Source organism: Phyllobates terribilis, unplaced genomic scaffold (assembly GCF_046119375.1).
Source record: "Phyllobates terribilis strain yellow unplaced genomic scaffold, ASM4611937v1 Scaffold_40__1_contigs__length_11209783, whole genome shotgun sequence".
NCBI lineage: Eukaryota > Metazoa > Chordata > Amphibia > Anura > Dendrobatidae > Phyllobates > Phyllobates terribilis.
Genome location: NW_027362800.1, coordinates 7,011,955 through 7,034,611, shown reverse-complemented (window position 1 = coordinate 7,034,611; position 22,657 = coordinate 7,011,955). Strand labels below are relative to the sequence as shown.

Sequence of the window (22,657 nt, the reverse complement as noted above, 5' to 3'; positions counted from 1 at the left end):
ATTCTTTTAAACTGTTGCTTATGGCGGTCTCTGTGAGCTTCTCAGTGACATTCAGCCATCCAGGTATCCCGCCTGCAGTAGACGGAATGTGGCAATGGAACGCTGGCTGCGCGTGTCATAATAGGCTCTGAGCCTTTATATACCTGCGCACAGCAGCAGCCACCTTCAGTCTGCTGCTGGACAGCCAGCAGCAGCAGCAGCAGGAGAGGTAATTAATCAGCAACCCTCCTGCTAAGGGTAGACAGCTGCTCGTTCCACCCCCCCCCCGCCTTAATTGGTTCTCCTCCCTTCCAACGGTGTTGAGGCGGGTGGGAACAGCCGGGGGTTGAGGGTACTGTGCTAAAAGAGGTGGAGTTATGCAGATCTAAAACGCGTGGATTGCAGCAGCAGCAAGCCGAAAAGTGCAGGCATGTGAGGGATCTAGAGGTTGACAGCATGTCTTCTTAACGGGAGTCCAGGTGGCCATCTCCACAAATGGACTTTTCAGAATCCTTGGGTGGCACCGTAGTCGGAAACCAATTCTGGTTATCGCTTCTCGGCCTTTTGGCTAAGATCAAGTGTAGTATCTGTTCTTATCAGTTTAATATCTGATACGTCCCCTATCTGGGGACCATATATTAAATGGATTTTTAGAACAGGGAGATGGAAAAAGAGCTTGCTCTGTCCACTCCACGCATTGACCTGGTATTGCAGTATCTCCAGGACCGGTGCACCCCTTCTTTAATGCAGTTTCTAAAATCAGAAAGAATTGAATTCAATGCTTTTTGTTCATTTTGCTTGTTTGTCGGATTTTGGGATGGACTCTTTGGCTTTGCTTTTCTTCTCCTCATTGGATTTTTCATGTTAAAAGTTGCAGAAGCCAGATGACAAGCTCATTTTGGTTCAACTTCAGCAACTGTGCATTGCATTGCCATGTAATGTAATGTAATGCAATGCTATCTATCTAGCTCTCCCTCTATACTTCCTTTTGGATAAACAGACATATTAGGCAAGCATTTTGGAGCTTTCACCTAAATAACTACAGGTGGTGAGATAAGCTGCACAATATAATTGACCTTTCAGTATATTGTTGCACACACACCATCTATTTAGCAAATGCCCTTGTTATCAACAGCAGCCTTTTAAACTCACCTGAGCTAACAGGTATGTGAGCTGGTTACTCTGCTGCGCTTAAAATTTCTTTTTTGGTTTGCTACAATGCCTTTTCTGAAACGTTGTCTCCCTCTGCTGGAACACTGACTTCTTTCATTTAATGCCTGCAGACTATAAAAGAGAAACCAACCCAAAAAGTTTGGTTGATTAGTCTGTGGCATTCTTTTAAACTGTTGCTTATGGCGGTCTCTGTGAGCTTCTCAGTGACATTCAGCCATCCAGGTATCCCGCCTGCAGTAGACGGAATGTGGCAATGGAACGCTGGCTGCGCGTGTCATAATAGGCTCTGAGCCTTTATATACCTGCGCACAGCAGCAGCCACCTTCAGTCTGCTGCTGGACAGCCAGCAGCAGCAGCAGCAGGAGAGGTAATTAATCAGCAACTCTCCTGCTAAGGGTAGACAGCTGCTCGTTCCACCCCCCCCCCACCTTAATTGGTTCTCCTCCCTTCCAACGGTGTTGAGGCGGGTGGGAACAGCCGGGGGTTGAGGGTACTGTGCTAAAAGAGGTGGAGTTATGCAGATCTAAAACGCGTGGATTGCAGCAGCAGCAAGCCGAAAAGTGCAGGCATGTGAGGGATCTAGAGGTTGACAGCATGTCTTATTAACGGGAGTCCAGTTGGCCATCTCCACAAATTGACTTTTCAGAATCCTTGGGTGGCACCGTAGTCGGAAACCAATTCTGGTTATCGCTTCTCGGCCTTTTGGCTAAGATCAAGTGTAGTATCTGTTCTTATCAGTTTAATATCTGATACGTCCCCTATCTGGGGACCATATATTAAATGGATTTTTAAAACAGGGAGATGGAAAAAGAGCTTGCTCTGTCCACTCCACGCATTGACCTGGTATTGCAGTATCTCCAGGACCGGTGCACCCCTTCTTTAATGCAGTTTCTCAAATCAGAAAGAATTGAATTCAATGCTTTTTGTTCATTTTGCTTGTTTATCGGATTTTGGGATGGACTCTTTGGCTTTGCTTTTCTTCTCCTCATTGGATTTTTCATGTTAAAAGTTGCAGAAGCCAGATGACAAGCTCATTTTGGTTCAACTTCAGCAACTGTGCATTGCATTGCCATGTAATGTAATGTAATGCAATGCTATCTATCTAGCTCTCCCTCTATACTTCCTTTTGGATAAACAGACATATTAGGCAAGCATTTTGGAGCTTTCACCTAAATAACTACAGGTGGTGAGATAAGCTGCACAATATAATTGACCTTTCAGTATATTGTTGCACACACACCATCTATTTAGCAAATGCCCTTGTTATCAACAGCAGCCTTTTAAACTCACCTGAGCTAACAGGTATGTGAGCTGGTTACTCTGCTGCGCTTAAAATTTCTTTTTTGGTTTGCTACAATGCCTTTTCTGAAACGTTGTCTCCCTCTGCTGGAACACTGACTTCTTTCATTTAATGCCTGCAGACTATAAAAGAGAAACCAACCCAAAAAGTTTGGTTGATTAGTCTGTGGCATTCTTTTAAACTGTTGCTTATGGCGGTCTCTGTGAGCTTCTCAGTGACATTCAGCCATCCAGGTATCCCGCCTGCAGTAGACGGAATGTGGCAATGGAACGCTGGCTGCGCGTGTCATAATAGGCTCTGAGCCTTTATATACCTGCGCACAGCAGCAGCCACCTTCAGTCTGCTGCTGGACAGCCAGCAGCAGCAGCAGCAGGAGAGGTAATTAATCAGCAACCCTCCTGCTAAGGGTAGACAGCTGCTCGTTCCACCCCCCCCCCCGCCTTAATTGGTTCTCCTCCCTTCCAACGGTGTTGAGGCGGGTGGGAACAGCCGGGGGTTGAGGGTACTGTGCTAAAAGAGGTGGAGTTATGCAGATCTAAAACGCGTGGATTGCAGCAGCAGCAAGCCGAAAAGTGCAGGCATGTGAGGGATCTAGAGGTTGACAGCATGTCTTCTTAACGGGAGTCCAGGTGGCCATCTCCACAAATGGACTTTTCAGAATCCTTGGGTGGCACCGTAGTCGGAAACCAATTCTGGTTATCGCTTCTCGGCCTTTTGGCTAAGATCAAGTGTAGTATCTGTTCTTATCAGTTTAACATCTGATACGTCCCCTATCTGGGGACCATATATTAAATGGATTTTTAGAACAGGGAGATGGAAAAAGAGCTTGCTCTGTCCACTCCACGCATTGACCTGGTATTGCAGTATCTCCAGGACCGGTGCACCCCTTCTTTAATGCAGTTTCTAAAATCAGAAAGAATTGAATTCAATGCTTTTTGTTCATTTTGCTTGTTTGTCGGATTTTGGGATGGACTCTTTGGCTTTGCTTTTCTTCTCCTCATTGGATTTTTCATGTTAAAAGTTGCAGAAGCCAGATGACAAGCTCATTTTGGTTCAACTTCAGCAACTGTGCATTGCATTGCCATGTAATGTAATGTAATGCAATGCTATCTATCTAGCTCTCCCTCTATACTTCCTTTTGGATAAACAGACATATTAGGCAAGCATTTTGGAGCTTTCACCTAAATAACTACAGGTGGTGAGATAAGCTGCACAATATAATTGACCTTTCAGTATATTGTTGCACACACACCATCTATTTAGCAAATGCCCTTGTTATCAACAGCAGCCTTTTAAACTCACCTGAGCTAACAGGTATGTGAGCTGGTTACTCTGCTGCGCTTAAAATTTCTTTTTTGGTTTGCTACAATGCCTTTTCTGAAACGTTGTCTCCCTCTGCTGGAACACTGACTTCTTTCATTTAATGCCTGCAGACTATAAAAGAGAAACCAACCCAAAAAGTTTGGTTGATTAGTCTGTGGCATTCTTTTAAACTGTTGCTTATGGCGGTCTCTGTGAGCTTCTCAGTGACATTCAGCCATCCAGGTATCCCGCCTGCAGTAGACGGAATGTGGCAATGGAACGCTGGCTGCGCGTGTCATAATAGGCTCTGAGCCTTTATATACCTGCGCACAGCAGCAGCCACCTTCAGTCTGCTGCTGGACAGCCAGCAGCAGCAGCAGCAGGAGAGGTAATTAATCAGCAACCCTCCTGCTAAGGGTAGACAGCTGCTCGTTCCACCCCCCCCACCCCGCCTTAATTGGTTCTCCTCCCTTCCAACGGTGTTGAGGCGGGTGGGAACAGCCGGGGGTTGAGGGTACTGTGCTAAAAGAGGTGGAGTTATGCAGATCTAAAACGCGTGGATTGCAGCAGCAGCAAGCCGAAAAGTGCAGGCATGTGAGGGATCTAGAGGTTGACAGCATGTCTTCTTAACGGGAGTCCAGGTGGCCATCTCCACAAATGGACTTTTCAGAATCCTTGGGTGGCACCGTAGTCGGAAACCAATTCTGGTTATCGCTTCTCGGCCTTTTGGCTAAGATCAAGTGTAGTATCTGTTCTTATCAGTTTAATATCTGATACGTCCCCTATCTGGGGACCATATATTAAATGGATTTTTAGAGCAGGGAGATGGAAAAAGAGCTTGCTCTGTCCACTCCACGCATTGACCTGGTATTGCAGTATCTCCAGGACCGGTGCACCCCTTCTTTAATGCAGTTTCTAAAATCAGAAAGAATTGAATTCAATGCTTTTTGTTCATTTTGCTTGTTTGTCGGATTTTGGGATGGACTCTTTGGCTTTGCTTTTCTTCTCCTCATTGGATTTTTCAAGTTAAAAGTTGCAGAAGCCAGATGACAAGCTCATTTTGGTTCAACTTCAGCAACTGTGCATTGCATTGCCATGTAATGTAATGTAATGCAATGATATCTATCTAGCTCTCCCTCTATACTTCCTTTTGGATAAACAGACATATTAGGCAAGCATTTTGGAGCTTTCACCTAAATAACTACAGGTGGTGAGATAAGCTGCACAATATAATTGACCTTTCAGTATATTATTGCACACACACCATCTATTTAGCAAATGCCCTTGTTATCAACAGCAGCCTTTTAAACTCACCTGAGCTAACAGGTATGTGAGCTGGTTACTCTGCTGCGCTTAAAATTTCTTTTTTGGTTTGCTACAATGCCTTTTCTGAAACGTTGTCTCCCTCTGCTGGAACACTGACTTCTTTCATTTAATGCCTGCAGACTATAAAAGAGAAACCAACCCAAAAAGTTTGGTTGATTAGTCTGTGGCATTCTTTTAAACTGTTGCTTATGGCGGTCTCTGTGAGCTTCTCAGTGACATTCAGCCATCCAGGTATCCCGCCTGCAGTAGACGGAATGTGGCAATGGAACGCTGGCTGCGCGTGTCATAATAGGCTCTGAGCCTTTATATACCTGCGCACAGCAGCAGCCACCTTCAGTCTGCTGCTGGACAGCCAGCAGCAGCAGCAGCAGGAGAGGTAATTAATCAGCAACCCTCCTGCTAAGGGTAGACAGCTGCTCGTTCCACCCCCCCCCCCGCCTTAATTGGTTCTCCTCCCTTCCAACGGTGTTGAGGCGGGTGGGAACAGCCGGGGGTTGAGGGTACTGTGCTAAAAGAGGTGGAGTTATGCAGATCTAAAACGCGTGGATTGCAGCAGCAGCAAGCCGAAAAGTGCAGGCATGTGAGGGATCTAGAGGTTGACAGCATGTCTTCTTAACGGGAGTCCAGGTGGCCATCTCCACAAATGGACTTTTCAGAATCCTTGGGTGGCACCGTAGTCGGAAACCAATTCTGGTTATCGCTTCTCGGCCTTTTGGCTAAGATCAAGTGTAGTATCTGTTCTTATCAGTTTAATATCTGATACGTCCCCTATCTGGGGACCATATATTAAATGGATTTTTAGAACAGGGAGATGGAAAAAGAGCTTGCTCTGTCCACTCCACGCATTGACCTGGTATTGCAGTATCTCCAGGACCGGTGCACCCCTTCTTTAATGCAGTTTCTAAAATCAGAAAGAATTGAATTCAATGCTTTTTGTTCATTTTGCTTGTTTGTCGGATTTTGGGATGGACTCTTTGGCTTTGCTTTTCTTCTCCTCATTGGATTTTTCATGTTAAAAGTTGCAGAAGCCAGATGACAAGCTCATTTTGGTTCAACTTCAGCAACTGTGCATTGCATTGCCATGTAATGTAATGTAATGCAATGCTATCTATCTAGCTCTCCCTCTATACTTCCTTTTGGATAAACAGACATATTAGGCAAGCATTTTGGAGCTTTCACCTAAATAACTACAGGTGGTGAGATAAGCTGCACAATATAATTGACCTTTCAGTATATTGTTGCACACACACCATCTATTTAGCAAATGCCCTTGTTATCAACAGCAGCCTTTTAAACTCACCTGAGCTAACAGGTATGTGAGCTGGTTACTCTGCTGCGCTTAAAATTTCTTTTTTGGTTTGCTACAATGCCTTTTCTGAAACGTTGTCTCCCTCTGCTGGAACACTGACTTCTTTCATTTAATGCCTGCAGACTATAAAAGAGAAACCAACCCAAAAAGTTTGGTTGATTAGTCTGTGGCATTCTTTTAAACTGTTGCTTATGGCGGTCTCTGTGAGCTTCTCAGTGACATTCAGCCATCCAGGTATCCCGCCTGCAGTAGACGGAATGTGGCAATGGAACGCTGGCTGCGCGTGTCATAATAGGCTCTGAGCCTTTATATACCTGCGCACAGCAGCAGCCACCTTCAGTCTGCTGCTGGACAGCCAGCAGCAGCAGCAGCAGGAGAGGTAATTAATCAGCAACCCTCCTGCTAAGGGTAGACAGCTGCTCGTTCCACCCCCCCCACCCCGCCTTAATTGGTTCTCCTCCCTTCCAACGGTGTTGAGGCGGGTGGGAACAGCCGGGGGTTGAGGGTACTGTGCTAAAAGAGGTGGAGTTATGCAGATCTAAAACGCGTGGATTGCAGCAGCAGCAAGCCGAAAAGTGCAGGCATGTGAGGGATCTAGAGGTTGACAGCATGTCTTCTTAACGGGAGTCCAGGTGGCCATCTCCACAAATGGACTTTTCAGAATCCTTGGGTGGCACCGTAGTCGGAAACCAATTCTGGTTATCGCTTCTCGGCCTTTTGGCTAAGATCAAGTGTAGTATCTGTTCTTATCAGTTTAATATCTGATACGTCCCCTATCTGGGGACCATATATTAAATGGATTTTTAGAGCAGGGAGATGGAAAAAGAGCTTGCTCTGTCCACTCCACGCATTGACCTGGTATTGCAGTATCTCCAGGACCGGTGCACCCCTTCTTTAATGCAGTTTCTAAAATCAGAAAGAATTGAATTCAATGCTTTTTGTTCATTTTGCTTGTTTGTCGGATTTTGGGATGGACTCTTTGGCTTTGCTTTTCTTCTCCTCATTGGATTTTTCAAGTTAAAAGTTGCAGAAGCCAGATGACAAGCTCATTTTGGTTCAACTTCAGCAACTGTGCATTGCATTGCCATGTAATGTAATGTAATGCAATGATATCTATCTAGCTCTCCCTCTATACTTCCTTTTGGATAAACAGACATATTAGGCAAGCATTTTGGAGCTTTCACCTAAATAACTACAGGTGGTGAGATAAGCTGCACAATATAATTGACCTTTCAGTATATTATTGCACACACACCATCTATTTAGCAAATGCCCTTGTTATCAACAGCAGCCTTTTAAACTCACCTGAGCTAACAGGTATGTGAGCTGGTTACTCTGCTGCGCTTAAAATTTCTTTTTTGGTTTGCTACAATGCCTTTTCTGAAACGTTGTCTCCCTCTGCTGGAACACTGACTTCTTTCATTTAATGCCTGCAGACTATAAAAGAGAAACCAACCCAAAAAGTTTGGTTGATTAGTCTGTGGCATTCTTTTAAACTGTTGCTTATGGCGGTCTCTGTGAGCTTCTCAGTGACATTCAGCCATCCAGGTATCCCGCCTGCAGTAGACGGAATGTGGCAATGGAACGCTGGCTGCGCGTGTCATAATAGGCTCTGAGCCTTTATATACCTGCGCACAGCAGCAGCCACCTTCAGTCTGCTGCTGGACAGCCAGCAGCAGCAGCAGCAGGAGAGGTAATTAATCAGCAACCCTCCTGCTAAGGGTAGACAGCTGCTCGTTCCACCCCCCCCCCCGCCTTAATTGGTTCTCCTCCCTTCCAACGGTGTTGAGGCGGGTGGGAACAGCCGGGGGTTGAGGGTACTGTGCTAAAAGAGGTGGAGTTATGCAGATCTAAAACGCGTGGATTGCAGCAGCAGCAAGCCGAAAAGTGCAGGCATGTGAGGGATCTAGAGGTTGACAGCATGTCTTCTTAACGGGAGTCCAGGTGGCCATCTCCACAAATGGACTTTTCAGAATCCTTGGGTGGCACCGTAGTCGGAAACCAATTCTGGTTATCGCTTCTCGGCCTTTTGGCTAAGATCAAGTGTAGTATCTGTTCTTATCAGTTTAATATCTGATACGTCCCCTATCTGGGGACCATATATTAAATGGATTTTTAGAACAGGGAGATGGAAAAAGAGCTTGCTCTGTCCACTCCACGCATTGACCTGGTATTGCAGTATCTCCAGGACCGGTGCACCCCTTCTTTAATGCAGTTTCTAAAATCAGAAAGAATTGAATTCAATGCTTTTTGTTCATTTTGCTTGTTTGTCGGATTTTGGGATGGACTCTTTGGCTTTGCTTTTCTTCTCCTCATTGGATTTTTCATGTTAAAAGTTGCAGAAGCCAGATGACAAGCTCATTTTGGTTCAACTTCAGCAACTGTGCATTGCATTGCCATGTAATGTAATGTAATGCAATGCTATCTATCTAGCTCTCCCTCTATACTTCCTTTTGGATAAACAGACATATTAGGCAAGCATTTTGGAGCTTTCACCTAAATAACTACAGGTGGTGAGATAAGCTGCACAATATAATTGACCTTTCAGTATATTGTTGCACACACACCATCTATTTAGCAAATGCCCTTGTTATCAACAGCAGCCTTTTAAACTCACCTGAGCTAACAGGTATGTGAGCTGGTTACTCTGCTGCGCTTAAAATTTCTTTTTTGGTTTGCTACAATGCCTTTTCTGAAACGTTGTCTCCCTCTGCTGGAACACTGACTTCTTTCATTTAATGCCTGCAGACTATAAAAGAGAAACCAACCCAAAAAGTTTGGTTGATTAGTCTGTGGCATTCTTTTAAACTGTTGCTTATGGCGGTCTCTGTGAGCTTCTCAGTGACATTCAGCCATCCAGGTATCCCGCCTGCAGTAGACGGAATGTGGCAATGGAACGCTGGCTGCGCGTGTCATAATAGGCTCTGAGCCTTTATATACCTGCGCACAGCAGCAGCCACCTTCAGTCTGCTGCTGGACAGCCAGCAGCAGCAGCAGCAGGAGAGGTAATTAATCAGCAACCCTCCTGCTAAGGGTAGACAGCTGCTCGTTCCACCCCCCCCCCCGCCTTAATTGGTTCTCCTCCCTTCCAACGGTGTTGAGGTGGGTGGGAACAGCCGGGGGTTGAGGGTACTGTGCTAAAAGAGGTGGAGTTATGCAGATCTAAAACGCGTGGATTGCAGCAGCAGCAAGCCGAAAAGTGCAGGCATGTGAGGGATCTAGAGGTTGACAGCATGTCTTCTTAACGGGAGTCCAGGTGGCCATCTCCACAAATGGACTTTTCAGAATCCTTGGGTGGCACCGTAGTCGGAAACCAATTCTGGTTATCGCTTCTCGGCCTTTTGGCTAAGATCAAGTGTAGTATCTGTTCTTATCAGTTTAACATCTGATACGTCCCCTATCTGGGGACCATATATTAAATGGATTTTTAGAACAGGGAGATGGAAAAAGAGCTTGCTCTGTCCACTCCACGCATTGACCTGGTATTGCAGTATCTCCAGGACCGGTGCACCCCTTCTTTAATGCAGTTTCTAAAATCAGAAAGAATTGAATTCAATGCTTTTTGTTCATTTTGCTTGTTTGTCGGATTTTGGGATGGACTCTTTGGCTTTGCTTTTCTTCTCCTCATTGGATTTTTCATGTTAAAAGTTGCAGAAGCCAGATGACAAGCTCATTTTGGTTCAACTTCAGCAACTGTGCATTGCATTGCCATGTAATGTAATGTAATGCAATGCTATCTATCTAGCTCTCCCTCTATACTTCCTTTTGGATAAACAGACATATTAGGCAAGCATTTTGGAGCTTTCACCTAAATAACTACAGGTGGTGAGATAAGCTGCACAATATAATTGACCTTTCAGTATATTGTTGCACACACACCATCTATTTAGCAAATGCCCTTGTTATCAACAGCAGCCTTTTAAACTCACCTGAGCTAACAGGTATGTGAGCTGGTTACTCTGCTGCGCTTAAAATTTCTTTTTTGGTTTGCTACAATGCCTTTTCTGAAACGTTGTCTCCCTCTGCTGGAACACTGACTTCTTTCATTTAATGCCTGCAGACTATAAAAGAGAAACCAACCCAAAAAGTTTGGTTGATTAGTCTGTGGCATTCTTTTAAACTGTTGCTTATGGCGGTCTCTGTGAGCTTCTCAGTGACATTCAGCCATCCAGGTATCCCGCCTGCAGTAGACGGAATGTGGCAATGGAACGCTGGCTGCGCGTGTCATAATAGGCTCTGAGCCTTTATATACCTGCGCACAGCAGCAGCCACCTTCAGTCTGCTGCTGGACAGCCAGCAGCAGCAGCAGCAGGAGAGGTAATTAATCAGCAACCCTCCTGCTAAGGGTAGACAGCTGCTCGTTCCACCCCCCCCACCCCGCCTTAATTGGTTCTCCTCCCTTCCAACGGTGTTGAGGCGGGTGGGAACAGCCGGGGGTTGAGGGTACTGTGCTAAAAGAGGTGGAGTTATGCAGATCTAAAACGCGTGGATTGCAGCAGCAGCAAGCCGAAAAGTGCAGGCATGTGAGGGATCTAGAGGTTGACAGCATGTCTTCTTAACGGGAGTCCAGGTGGCCATCTCCACAAATGGACTTTTCAGAATCCTTGGGTGGCACCGTAGTCGGAAACCAATTCTGGTTATCGCTTCTCGGCCTTTTGGCTAAGATCAAGTGTAGTATCTGTTCTTATCAGTTTAATATCTGATACGTCCCCTATCTGGGGACCATATATTAAATGGATTTTTAGAGCAGGGAGATGGAAAAAGAGCTTGCTCTGTCCACTCCACGCATTGACCTGGTATTGCAGTATCTCCAGGACCGGTGCACCCCTTCTTTAATGCAGTTTCTAAAATCAGAAAGAATTGAATTCAATGCTTTTTGTTCATTTTGCTTGTTTGTCGGATTTTGGGATGGACTCTTTGGCTTTGCTTTTCTTCTCCTCATTGGATTTTTCAAGTTAAAAGTTGCAGAAGCCAGATGACAAGCTCATTTTGGTTCAACTTCAGCAACTGTGCATTGCATTGCCATGTAATGTAATGTAATGCAATGCTATCTATCTAGCTCTCCCTCTATACTTCCTTTTGGATAAACAGACATATTAGGCAAGCATTTTGGAGCTTTCACCTAAATAACTACAGGTGGTGAGATAAGCTGCACAATATAATTGACCTTTCAGTATATTATTGCACACACACCATCTATTTAGCAAATGCCCTTGTTATCAACAGCAGCCTTTTAAACTCACCTGAGCTAACAGGTATGTGAGCTGGTTACTCTGCTGCGCTTAAAATTTCTTTTTTGGTTTGCTACAATGCCTTTTCTGAAACGTTGTCTCCCTCTGCTGGAACACTGACTTCTTTCATTTAATGCCTGCAGACTATAAAAGAGAAACCAACCCAAAAAGTTTGGTTGATTAGTCTGTGGCATTCTTTTAAACTGTTGCTTATGGCGGTCTCTGTGAGCTTCTCAGTGACATTCAGCCATCCAGGTATCCCGCCTGCAGTAGACGGAATGTGGCAATGGAACGCTGGCTGCGCGTGTCATAATAGGCTCTGAGCCTTTATATACCTGCGCACAGCAGCAGCCACCTTCAGTCTGCTGCTGGACAGCCAGCAGCAGCAGCAGCAGGAGAGGTAATTAATCAGCAACCCTCCTGCTAAGGGTAGACAGCTGCTCGTTCCACCCCCCCCCCGCCTTAATTGGTTCTCCTCCCTTCCAACGGTGTTGAGGCGGGTGGGAACAGCCGGGGGTTGAGGGTACTGTGCTAAAAGAGGTGGAGTTATGCAGATCTAAAACGCGTGGATTGCAGCAGCAGCAAGCCAAAAAGTGCAGGCATGTGAGGGATCTAGAGGTTGACAGCATGTCTTCTTAACGGGAGTCCAGGTGGCCATCTCCACAAATGGACTTTTCAGAATCCTTGGGTGGCACCGTAGTCGGAAACCAATTCTGGTTATCGCTTCTCGGCCTTTTGGCTAAGATCAAGTGTAGTATCTGTTCTTATCAGTTTAATATCTGATACGTCCCCTATCTGGGGACCATATATTAAATGGATTTTTAGAACAGGGAGATGGAAAAAGAGCTTGCTCTGTCCACTCCACGCATTGACCTGGTATTGCAGTATCTCCAGGACCGGTGCACCCCTTCTTTAATGCAGTTTCTAAAATCAGAAAGAATTGAATTCAATGCTTTTTGTTCATTTTGCTTGTTTGTCGGATTTTGGGATGGACTCTTTGGCTTTGCTTTTCTTCTCCTCATTGGATTTTTCATGTTAAAAGTTGCAGAAGCCAGATGACAAGCTCATTTTGGTTCAACTTCAGCAACTGTGCATTGCATTGCCATGTAATGTAATGTAATGCAATGCTATCTATCTAGCTCTCCCTCTATACTTCCTTTTGGATAAACAGACATATTAGGCAAGCATTTTGGAGCTTTCACCTAAATAACTACAGGTGGTGAGATAAGCTGCACAATATAATTGACCTTTCAGTATATTGTTGCACACACACCATCTATTTAGCAAATGCCCTTGTTATCAACAGCAGCCTTTTAAACTCACCTGAGCTAACAGGTATGTGAGCTGGTTACTCTGCTGCGCTTAAAATTTCTTTTTTGGTTTGCTACAATGCCTTTTCTGAAACGTTGTCTCCCTCTGCTGGAACACTGACTTCTTTCATTTAATGCCTGCAGACTATAAAAGAGAAACCAACCCAAAAAGTTTGGTTGATTAGTCTGTGGCATTCTTTTAAACTGTTGCTTATGGCGGTCTCTGTGAGCTTCTCAGTGACATTCAGCCATCCAGGTATCCCGCCTGCAGTAGACGGAATGTGGCAATGGAACGCTGGCTGCGCGTGTCATAATAGGCTCTGAGCCTTTATATACCTGCGCACAGCAGCAGCCACCTTCAGTCTGCTGCTGGACAGCCAGCAGCAGCAGCAGCAGGAGAGGTAATTAATCAGCAACCCTCCTGCTAAGGGTAGACAGCTGCTCGTTCCACCCCCCCCACCCCGCCTTAATTGGTTCTCCTCCCTTCCAACGGTGTTGAGGCGGGTGGGAACAGCCGGGGTTTGAGGGTACTGTGCTAAAAGAGGTGGAGTTATGCAGATCTAAAACGCGTGGATTGCAGCAGCAGCAAGCCGAAAAGTGCAGGCATGTGAGGGATCTAGAGGTTGACAGCATGTCTTCTTAACGGGAGTCCAGGTGGCCATCTCCACAAATGGACTTTTCAGAATCCTTGGGTGGCACCGTAGTCGGAAACCAATTCTGGTTATCGCTTCTCGGCCTTTTGGCTAAGATCAAGTGTAGTATCTGTTCTTATCAGTTTAATATCTGATACGTCCCCTATCTGGGGACCATATATTAAATGGATTTTTAGAACAGGGAGATGGAAAAAGAGCTTGCTCTGTCCACTCCACGCATTGACCTGGTATTGCAGTATCTCCAGGACCGGTGCACCCCTTCTTTAATGCAGTTTCTAAAATCAGAAAGAATTGAATTCAATGCTTTTTGTTCATTTTGCTTGTTTGTCGGATTTTGGGATAAACTCTTTGGCTTTGCTTTTCTTCTCCTCATTGGATTTTTCATGTTAAAAGTTGCAGAAGCCAGATGACAAGCTCATTTTGGTTCAACTTCAGCAACTGTGCATTGCATTGCCATGTAATGTAATGTAATGCAATGCTATCTATCTAGCTCTCCCTCTATACTTCCTTTTGGGTAAACAGACATATTAGGCAAGCATTTTGGAGCTTTCACCTAAATAACTACAGGTGGTGAGATAAGCTGCACAATATAATTGACCTTTCAGTATATTGTTGCACACACACCATCTATTTAGCAAATGCCCTTGTTATCAACAGCAGCCTTTTAAACTCACCTGAGCTAACAGGTATGTGAGCTGGTTACTCTGCTGCGCTTAAAATTTCTTTTTTGGTTTGCTACAATGCCTTTTCTGAAACGTTGTCTCCCTCTGCTGGAACACTGACTTCTTTCATTTAATGCCTGCAGACTATAAAAGAGAAACCAACCCAAAAAGTTTGGTTGATTAGTCTGTGGCATTCTTTTAAACTGTTGCTTATGGCGGTCTCTGTGAGCTTCTCAGTGACATTCAGCCATCCAGGTATCCCGCCTGCAGTAGACGGAATGTGGCAATGGAACGCTGGCTGCGCGTGTCATAATAGGCTCTGAGCCTTTATATACCTGCGCACAGCAGCAGCCACCTTCAGTCTGCTGCTGGACAGCCAGCAGCAGCAGCAGGAGAGGTAATTAATCAGCAACCCTCCTGCTAAGGGTAGACAGCTGCTCGTTCCACCCCCCCCCCCCGCCTTAATTGGTTCTCCTCCCTTCCAACGGTGTTGAGGCGGGTGGGAACAGCCGGGGGTTGAGGGTACTGTGCTAAAAGAGGTGGAGTTATGCAGATCTAAAACGCGTGGATTGCAGCAGCAGCAAGCCGAAAAGTGCAGGCATGTGAGGGATCTAGAGGTTGACAGCATGTCTTCTTAACGGGAGTCCAGGTGGCCATCTCCACAAATGGACTTTTCAGAATCCTTGGGTGGCACCGTAGTCGGAAACCAATTCTGGTTATCGCTTCTCGGCCTTTTGGCTAAGATCAAGTGTAGTATCTGTTCTTATCAGTTTAATATCTGATACGTCCCCTATCTGGGGACCATATATTAAATGGATTTTTAGAACAGGGAGATGGAAAAAGAGCTTGCTCTGTCCACTCCACGCATTGACCTGGTATTGCAGTATCTCCAGGACCGGTGCACCCCTTCTTTAATGCAGTTTCTAAAATCAGAAAGAATTGAATTCAATGCTTTTTGTTCATTTTGCTTGTTTGTCGGATTTTGGGATGGACTCTTTGGCTTTGCTTTTCTTCTCCTCATTGGATTTTTCATGTTAAAAGTTGCAGAAGCCAGATGACAAGCTCATTTTGGTTCAACTTCAGCAACTGTGCATTGCATTGCCATGTAATGTAATGTAATGCAATGCTATCTATCTAGCTCTCCCTCTATACTTCCTTTTGGATAAACAGACATATTAGGCAAGCATTTTGGAGCTTTCACCTAAATAACTACAGGTGGTGAGATAAGCTGCACAATATAATTGACCTTTCAGTATATTGTTGCACACACACCATCTATTTAGCAAATGCCCTTGTTATCAACAGCAGCCTTTTAAACTCACCTGAGCTAACAGGTATGTAAGCTGGTTACTCTGCTGCGCTTAAAATTTCTTTTTTGGTTTGCTACAATGCCTTTTCTGAAACGTTGTCTCCCTCTGCTGGAACACTGACTTCTTTCATTTAATGCCTGCAGACTATAAAAGAGAAACCAACCCAAAAAGTTTGGTTGATTAGTCTGTGGCATTCTTTTAAACTGTTGCTTATGGCGGTCTCTGTGAGCTTCTCAGTGACATTCAGCCATCCAGGTATCCCGCCTGCAGTAGACGGAATGTGGCAATGGAACGCTGGCTGCGCGTGTCATAATAGGCTCTGAGCCTTTATATACCTGCGCACAGCAGCAGCCACCTTCAGTCTGCTGCTGGACAGCCAGCAGCAGCAGCAGCAGGAGAGGTAATTAATCAGCAACCCTCCTGCTAAGGGTAGACAGCTGCTCGTTCCACCCCCCCCCCCGCCTTAATTGGTTCTCCTCCCTTCCAACGGTGTTGAGGCGGGTGGGAACAGCCGGGGGTTGAGGGTACTGTGCTAAAAGAGGTGGAGTTATGCAGATCTAAAACGCGTGGATTGCAGCAGCAGCAAGCCGAAAAGTGCAGGCATGTGAGGGATCTAGAGGTTGACAGCATGTCTTCTTAACGGGAGTCCAGGTGGCCATCTCCACAAATGGACTTTTCAGAATCCTTGGGTGGCACCATAGTCGGAAACCAATTCTGGTTATCGCTTCTCGGCCTTTTGGCTAAGATCAAGTGTAGTATCTGTTCTTATCAGTTTAATATCTGATACGTCCCCTATCTGGGGACCATATATTAAATGGATTTTTAGAACAGGGAGATGGAAAAAGAGCTTGCTCTGTCCACTCCACGCATTGACCTGGTATTGCAGTATCTCCAGGACCGGTGCACCCCTTCTTTAATGCAGTTTCTAAAATCAGAAAGAATTGAATTCAATGCTTTTTGTTCATTTTGCTTGTTTGTCGGATTTTGGGATGGACTCTTTGGCTTTGCTTTTCTTCTCCTCATTGGATTTTTCATGTTAAAAGTTGCAGAAGCCAGATGACAAGCTCATTTTGGTTCAACTTCAGCAACTGTGCATTGCATTGCCATGTAATGTAATGTAATGCAATGCTATCTATCTAGCTCTCCCTCTATACTTCCTTTTGGATAAACAGACATATTAGGCAAGCATTTTGGAGCTTTCACCTAAATAACTACAGGTGGTGAGATAAGCTGCACAATATAATTGACCTTTCAGTATATTGTTGCACACACACCATCTATTTAGCAAATGCCCTTGTTATCAACAGCAGCCTTTTAAACTCGCCTGAGCTAACAGGTATGTGAGCTGGTTACTCTGCTGCGCTTAAAATTTCTTTTTTGGTTTGCTACAATGCCTTTTCTGAAACGTTGTCTCCCTCTGCTGGAACACTGACTTCTTTCATTTAATGCCTGCAGACTATAAAAGAGAAACCAACCCAAAAAGTTTGGTTGATTAGTCTGTGGCATTCTTTTAAACTGTTGCTTATGGCGGTCTCTGTGAGCTTCTCAGTGACATTCAGCCATCCAGGTATCCCGCCTGCAGTAGACGGAATGTGGCAATGGAACGCTGGCTGCGCGTGTCATAATAGGCTCTGAGCCTTTATATACCTGCGCACAGCAGCAGCCACCTTCAGTCTGCTGCTGGACAGCCAGCAGCAGCAGCAGCAGGAGAGGTAATTAATCAGCAACCCTCCTGCTAAGGGTAGACAGCTGCTCGTTCCACCCCCCCCCCCGCCTTAATTGGTTCTCCTCCCTTCCAACGGTGTTGAGGCGGGTGGGAACAGCCGGGGGTTGAGGGTACTGTGCTAAAAGAGGTGGAGTTATGCAGATCTAAAACGCGTGGATTGCAGCAGCAGCAAGCCGAAAAGTGCAGGCATGTGAGGGATCTAGAGGTTGACAGCATGTCTTCTTAACGGGAGTCCAGGTGGCCATCTCCACAAATGGACTTTTCAGAATCCTTGGGTGGCACCGTAGTCGGAAACCAATTCTGGTTATCGCTTCTCGGCCTTTTGGCTAAGATCAAGTGTAGTATCTGTTCTTATCAGTTTAATATCTGATACGTCCCCTATCTGGGGACCATATATTAAATGGATTTTTAGAACAGGGAGATGGAAAAAGAGCTTGCTCTGTCCACTCCACGCATTGACCTGGTATTGCAGTATCTCCAGGACCGGTGCACCCCTTCTTTAATGCAGTTTCTAAAATCAGAAAGAATTGAATTCAATGCTTTTTGTTCATTTTGCTTGTTTGTCGGATTTTGGGATGGACTCTTTGGCTTTGCTTTTCTTCTCCTCATTGGATTTTTCATGTTAAAAGTTGCAGAAGCCAGATGACAAGCTCATTTTGGTTCAACTTCAGCAACTGTGCATTGCATTGCCATGTAATGTAATGTAATGCAATGCTATCTATCTAGCTCTCCCTCTATACTTCCTTTTGGATAAACAGACATATTAGGCAAGCATTTTGGAGCTTTCACCTAAATAACTACAGGTGGTGAGATAAGCTGCACAATATAATTGACCTTTCAGTATATTGTTGCACACACACCATCTATTTAGCAAATGCCCTTGTTATCAACAGCAGCCTTTTAAACTCACCTGAGCTAACAGGTATGTGAGCTGGTTACTCTGCTGCGCTTAAAATTTCTTTTTTGGTTTGCTACAATGCCTTTTCTGAAACGTTGTCTCCCTCTGCTGGAACACTGACTTCTTTCATTTAATGCCTGCAGACTATAAAAGAGAAACCAACCCAAAAAGTTTGGTTGATTAGTCTGTGGCATTCTTTTAAACTGTTGCTTATGGCGGTCTCTGTGAGCTTCTCAGTGACATTCAGCCATCCAGGTATCCCGCCTGCAGTAGACGGAATGTGGCAATGGAACGCTGGCTGCGCGTGTCATAATAGGCTCTGAGCCTTTATATACCTGCGCACAGCAGCAGCCACCTTCAGTCTGCTGCTGGACAGCCAGCAGCAGCAGCAGCAGGAGAGGTAATTAATCAGCAACCCTCCTGCTAAGGGTAGACAGCTGCTCGTTCCACCCCCCCCCCCGCCTTAATTGGTTCTCCTCCCTTCCAACGGTGTTGAGGCGGGTGGGAACAGCCGGGGGTTGAGGGTACTGTGCTAAAAGAGGTGGAGTTATGCAGATCTAAAACGCGTGGATTGCAGCAGCAGCAAGCCGAAAAGTGCAGGCATGTGAGGGATCTAGAGGTTGACAGCATGTCTTCTTAACGGGAGTCCAGGTGGCCATCTCCACAAATGGACTTTTCAGAATCCTTGGGTGGCACCGTAGTCGGAAACCAATTCCTGTTATCGCTTCTCGGCCTTTTGGCTAAGATCAAGTGTAGTATCTGTTCTTATCAGTTTAATATCTGATACGTCCCCTATCTGGGGACCATATATTAAATGGATTTTTAGAACAGGGAGATGGAAAAAGAGCTTGCTCTGTCCACTCCACGCATTGACCTGGTATTGCAGTATCTCCAGGACCGGTGCACCCCTTCTTTAATGCAGTTTCTAAAATCAGAAAGAATTGAATTCAATGCTTTTTGTTCATTTTGCTTGTTTGTCGGATTTTGGGATGGACTCTTTGGCTTTGCTTTTCTTCTCCTCATTGGATTTTTCATGTTAAAAGTTGCAGAAGCCAGATGACAAGCTCATTTTGGTTCAACTTCAGCAACTGTGCATTGCATTGCCATGTAATGTAATGTAATGCAATGCTATCCATCTAGCTCTCCCTCTATACTTCCTTTTGGATAAACAGACATATTAGGCAAGCATTTTGGAGCTTTCACCTAAATAACTACAGGTGGTGAGATAAGCTGCACAATATAATTGACCTTTCAGTATATTGTTGCACACACACCATCTATTTAGCAAATGCCCTTGTTATCAACAGCAGCCTTTTAAACTCACCTGAGCTAACAGGTATGTGAGCTGGTTACTCTGCTGCGCTTAAAATTTCTTTTTTGGTTTGCTACAATGCCTTTTCTGAAACGTTGTCTCCCTCTGCTGGAACACTGACTTCTTTCATTTAATGCCTGCAGACTATAAAAGAGAAACCAACCCAAAAAGTTTGGTTGATTAGTCTGTGGCATTCTTTTAAACTGTTGCTTATGGCGGTCTCTGTGAGCTTCTCAGTGACATTCAGCCATCCAGGTATCCCGCCTGCAGTAGACGGAATGTGGCAATGGAACGCTGGCTGCGCGTGTCATAATAGGCTCTGAGCCTTTATATACCTGCGCACAGCAGCAGCCACCTTCAGTCTGCTGCTGGACAGCCAGCAGCAGCAGCAGCAGGAGAGGTAATTAATCAGCAACCCTCCTGCTAAGGGTAGACAGCTGCTCGTTCCACCCCCCCCCCGCCTTAATTGGTTCTCCTCCCTTCCAACGGTGTTGAGGCGGGTGGGAACAGCCGGGGGTTGAGGGTACTGTGCTAAAAGAGGTGGAGTTATGCAGATCTAAAACGCGTGGATTGCAGCAGCAGCAAGCCGAAAAGTGCAGGCATGTGAGGGATCTAGAGGTTGACAGCATGTCTTCTTAACGGGAGTCCAGGTGGCCATCTCCACAAATCGACTTTTCAGAATCCTTGGGTGGCACCGTAGTCGGAAACCAATTCTTGTTATCGCTTCTCGGCCTTTTGGCTAAGATCAAGTGTAGTATCTGTTCTTATCAGTTTAATATCTGATACGTCCCCTATCTGGGGACCATATATTAAATGGATTTTTAGAACAGGGAGATGGAAAAAGAGCTTGCTCTGTCCACTCCACGCATTGACCTGGTATTGCAGTATCTCCAGGACCGGTGCACCCCTTCTTTAATGCAGTTTCTAAAATCAGAAAGAATTGAATTCAATGCTTTTTGTTCATTTTGCTTGTTTGTCGGATTTTGGGATGGACTCTTTGGCTTTGCTTTTCTTCTCCTCATTGGATTTTTCATGTTAAAAGTTGCAGAAGCCAGATGACAAGCTCATTTTGGTTCAACTTCAGCAACTGTGCATTGCATTGCCATGTAATGTAATGTAATGCAATGCTATCTATCTAGCTCTCCCTCTATACTTCCTTTTGGATAAACAGACATATTAGGCAAGCATTTTGGAGCTTTCACCTAAATAACTACAGGTGGTGAGATAAGCTGCACAATATAATTGACCTTTCAGTATATTGTTGCACACACACCATCTATTTAGCAAATGCCCTTGTTATCAACAGCAGCCTTTTAAACTCACCTGAGCTAACAGGTATGTGAGCTGGTTACTCTGCTGCGCTTAAAATTTCTTTTTTGGTTTGCTACAATGCCTTTTCTGAAACGTTGTCTCCCTCTGCTGGAACACTGACTTCTTTCATTTAATGCCTGCAGACTATAAAAGAGAAACCAACCCAAAAAGTTTGGTTGATTAGTCTGTGGCATTCTTTTAAACTGTTGCTTATGGCGGTCTCTGTGAGCTTCTCAGTGACATTCAGCCATCCAGGTATCCCGCCTGCAGTAGACGGAATGTGGCAATGGAACGCTGGCTGCGCGTGTCATAATAGGCTCTGAGCCTTTATATACCTGCGCACAGCAGCAGCCACCTTCAGTCTGCTGCTGGACAGCCAGCAGCAGCAGCAGCAGGAGAGGTAATTAATCAGCAACCCTCCTGCTAAGGGTAGACAGCTGCTCGTTCCACCCCCCCCCCCACCTTAATTTGTTCTCCTCCCTTCCAACGGTGTTGAGGCGGGTGGGAACAGCCGGGGGTTGAGGGTACTGTGCTAAAAGAGGTGGAGGTATGCAGATCTAAAACGCGTGGATTGCAGCAGCAGCAAGCCAAAAAGTGCAGGCATGTGAGGGATCTAGAGGTTGACAGCATGTCTTCTTAACGGGAGTCCAGGTGGCCATCTCCACAAATGGACTTTTCAGAATCCTTGGGTGGCACCGTAGTCGGAAACCAATTCTTGTTATCGCTTCTCGGCCTTTTGGCTAAGATCAAGTGTAGTATCTGTTCTTATCAGTTTAATATCTGATACGTCCCCTATCTGGGGACCATATATTAAATGGATTTTTAGAACAGGGAGATGGAAAAAGAGCTTGCTCTGTCCACTCCACGCATTGACCTGGTATTGCAGTATCTCCAGGACCGGTGCACCCCTTCTTTAATGCAGTTTCTAAAATCAGAAAGAATTGAATTCAATGCTTTTTGTTCATTTTGCTTGTTTGTCGGATTTTGGGATGGACTCTTTGGCTTTGCTTTTCTTCTCCTCATTGGATTTTTCATGTTAAAAGTTGCAGAAGCCAGATGACAAGCTCATTTTGGTTCAACTTCAGCAACTGTGCATTGCATTGCCATGTAATGTAATGTAATGCAATGCTATCTATCTAGCTCTCCCTCTATACTTCCTTTTGGATAAACAGACATATTAGGCAAGCATTTTGGAGCTTTCACCTAAATAACTACAGGTGGTGAGATAAGCTGCACAATATAATTGACCTTTCAGTATATTGTTGCACACACACCATCTATTTAGCAAATGCCCTTGTTATCAACAGCAGCCTTTTAAACTCACCTGAGCTAACAGGTATGTGAGCTGGTTACTCTGCTGCGCTTAAAATTTCTTTTTTGGTTTGCTACAATGCCTTTTCTGAAACGTTGTCTCCCTCTGCTGGAACACTGACTTCTTTCATTTAATGCCTGCAGACTATAAAAGAGAAACCAACCCAAAAAGTTTGGTTGATTAGTCTGTGGCATTCTTTTAAACTGTTGCTTATGGCGGTCTCTGTGAGCTTCTCAGTGACATTCAGCCATCCAGGTATCCCGCCTGCAGTAGACGGAATGTGGCAATGGAACGCTGGCTGCGCGTGTCATAATAGGCTCTGAGCCTTTATATACCTGCGCACAGCAGCAGCCACCTTCAGTCTGCTGCTGGACAGCCAGCAGCAGCAGCAGCAGGAGAGGTAATTAATCAGCAACCCTCCTGCTAAGGGTAGACAGCTGCTCGTTCCACCCCCCCCCCCGCCTTAATTGGTTCTCCTCCCTTCCAACGGTGTTGAGGCGGGTGGGAACAGCCGGGGGTTGAGGGTACTGTGCTAAAAGAGGT

General features: G+C 45.3%; 17 non-coding genes across 17 annotated transcripts; all 17 read left to right on the top strand.

The window, feature by feature from the left end:
- Positions 1-527: 527 nt before the first annotated feature.
- LOC141188918 (U2 spliceosomal RNA) lies at positions 528-718 on the top strand. Its single transcript, XR_012262993.1, has one exon. It is a non-coding gene; the product is annotated as a U2 spliceosomal RNA (small nuclear RNA).
- A 1,120-nt stretch (positions 719-1,838) lies between these two features.
- Positions 1,839-2,029, top strand: LOC141191362 (U2 spliceosomal RNA). The gene has a single exon (XR_012265359.1). It is a non-coding gene; the product is annotated as a U2 spliceosomal RNA (small nuclear RNA).
- Positions 2,030-3,150: 1,121 nt separating this feature from the next.
- Positions 3,151-3,341, top strand: LOC141191184 (U2 spliceosomal RNA). The gene has a single exon (XR_012265183.1). It is a non-coding gene; the product is annotated as a U2 spliceosomal RNA (small nuclear RNA).
- A 1,123-nt stretch (positions 3,342-4,464) lies between these two features.
- On the top strand, positions 4,465-4,655 carry LOC141191233 (U2 spliceosomal RNA). The gene has a single exon (XR_012265231.1). It is a non-coding gene; the product is annotated as a U2 spliceosomal RNA (small nuclear RNA).
- Positions 4,656-5,776: 1,121 nt separating this feature from the next.
- Positions 5,777-5,967, top strand: LOC141188917 (U2 spliceosomal RNA). The gene has a single exon (XR_012262992.1). It is a non-coding gene; the product is annotated as a U2 spliceosomal RNA (small nuclear RNA).
- A 1,123-nt stretch (positions 5,968-7,090) lies between these two features.
- Positions 7,091-7,281, top strand: LOC141191232 (U2 spliceosomal RNA). The gene has a single exon (XR_012265230.1). It is a non-coding gene; the product is annotated as a U2 spliceosomal RNA (small nuclear RNA).
- Positions 7,282-8,402: 1,121 nt separating this feature from the next.
- LOC141188916 (U2 spliceosomal RNA) lies at positions 8,403-8,593 on the top strand. Its single transcript, XR_012262991.1, has one exon. It is a non-coding gene; the product is annotated as a U2 spliceosomal RNA (small nuclear RNA).
- Positions 8,594-9,714: 1,121 nt separating this feature from the next.
- Positions 9,715-9,905, top strand: LOC141191183 (U2 spliceosomal RNA). The gene has a single exon (XR_012265182.1). It is a non-coding gene; the product is annotated as a U2 spliceosomal RNA (small nuclear RNA).
- Positions 9,906-11,028: 1,123 nt separating this feature from the next.
- LOC141191230 (U2 spliceosomal RNA) lies at positions 11,029-11,219 on the top strand. The gene has a single exon (XR_012265229.1). It is a non-coding gene; the product is annotated as a U2 spliceosomal RNA (small nuclear RNA).
- Positions 11,220-12,339: 1,120 nt separating this feature from the next.
- LOC141188914 (U2 spliceosomal RNA) lies at positions 12,340-12,530 on the top strand. Its single transcript, XR_012262990.1, has one exon. It is a non-coding gene; the product is annotated as a U2 spliceosomal RNA (small nuclear RNA).
- Positions 12,531-13,653: 1,123 nt separating this feature from the next.
- On the top strand, positions 13,654-13,844 carry LOC141188913 (U2 spliceosomal RNA). The gene has a single exon (XR_012262989.1). It is a non-coding gene; the product is annotated as a U2 spliceosomal RNA (small nuclear RNA).
- Positions 13,845-14,963: 1,119 nt separating this feature from the next.
- Positions 14,964-15,154, top strand: LOC141188911 (U2 spliceosomal RNA). Its single transcript, XR_012262987.1, has one exon. It is a non-coding gene; the product is annotated as a U2 spliceosomal RNA (small nuclear RNA).
- A 1,121-nt stretch (positions 15,155-16,275) lies between these two features.
- Positions 16,276-16,466, top strand: LOC141188910 (U2 spliceosomal RNA). The gene has a single exon (XR_012262986.1). It is a non-coding gene; the product is annotated as a U2 spliceosomal RNA (small nuclear RNA).
- A 1,121-nt stretch (positions 16,467-17,587) lies between these two features.
- On the top strand, positions 17,588-17,778 carry LOC141188909 (U2 spliceosomal RNA). Its single transcript, XR_012262985.1, has one exon. It is a non-coding gene; the product is annotated as a U2 spliceosomal RNA (small nuclear RNA).
- Positions 17,779-18,899: 1,121 nt separating this feature from the next.
- LOC141188908 (U2 spliceosomal RNA) lies at positions 18,900-19,090 on the top strand. The gene has a single exon (XR_012262984.1). It is a non-coding gene; the product is annotated as a U2 spliceosomal RNA (small nuclear RNA).
- A 1,120-nt stretch (positions 19,091-20,210) lies between these two features.
- Positions 20,211-20,401, top strand: LOC141188907 (U2 spliceosomal RNA). The gene has a single exon (XR_012262983.1). It is a non-coding gene; the product is annotated as a U2 spliceosomal RNA (small nuclear RNA).
- A 1,121-nt stretch (positions 20,402-21,522) lies between these two features.
- LOC141188906 (U2 spliceosomal RNA) lies at positions 21,523-21,713 on the top strand. The gene has a single exon (XR_012262982.1). It is a non-coding gene; the product is annotated as a U2 spliceosomal RNA (small nuclear RNA).
- Positions 21,714-22,657: the final 944 nt, after the last annotated feature.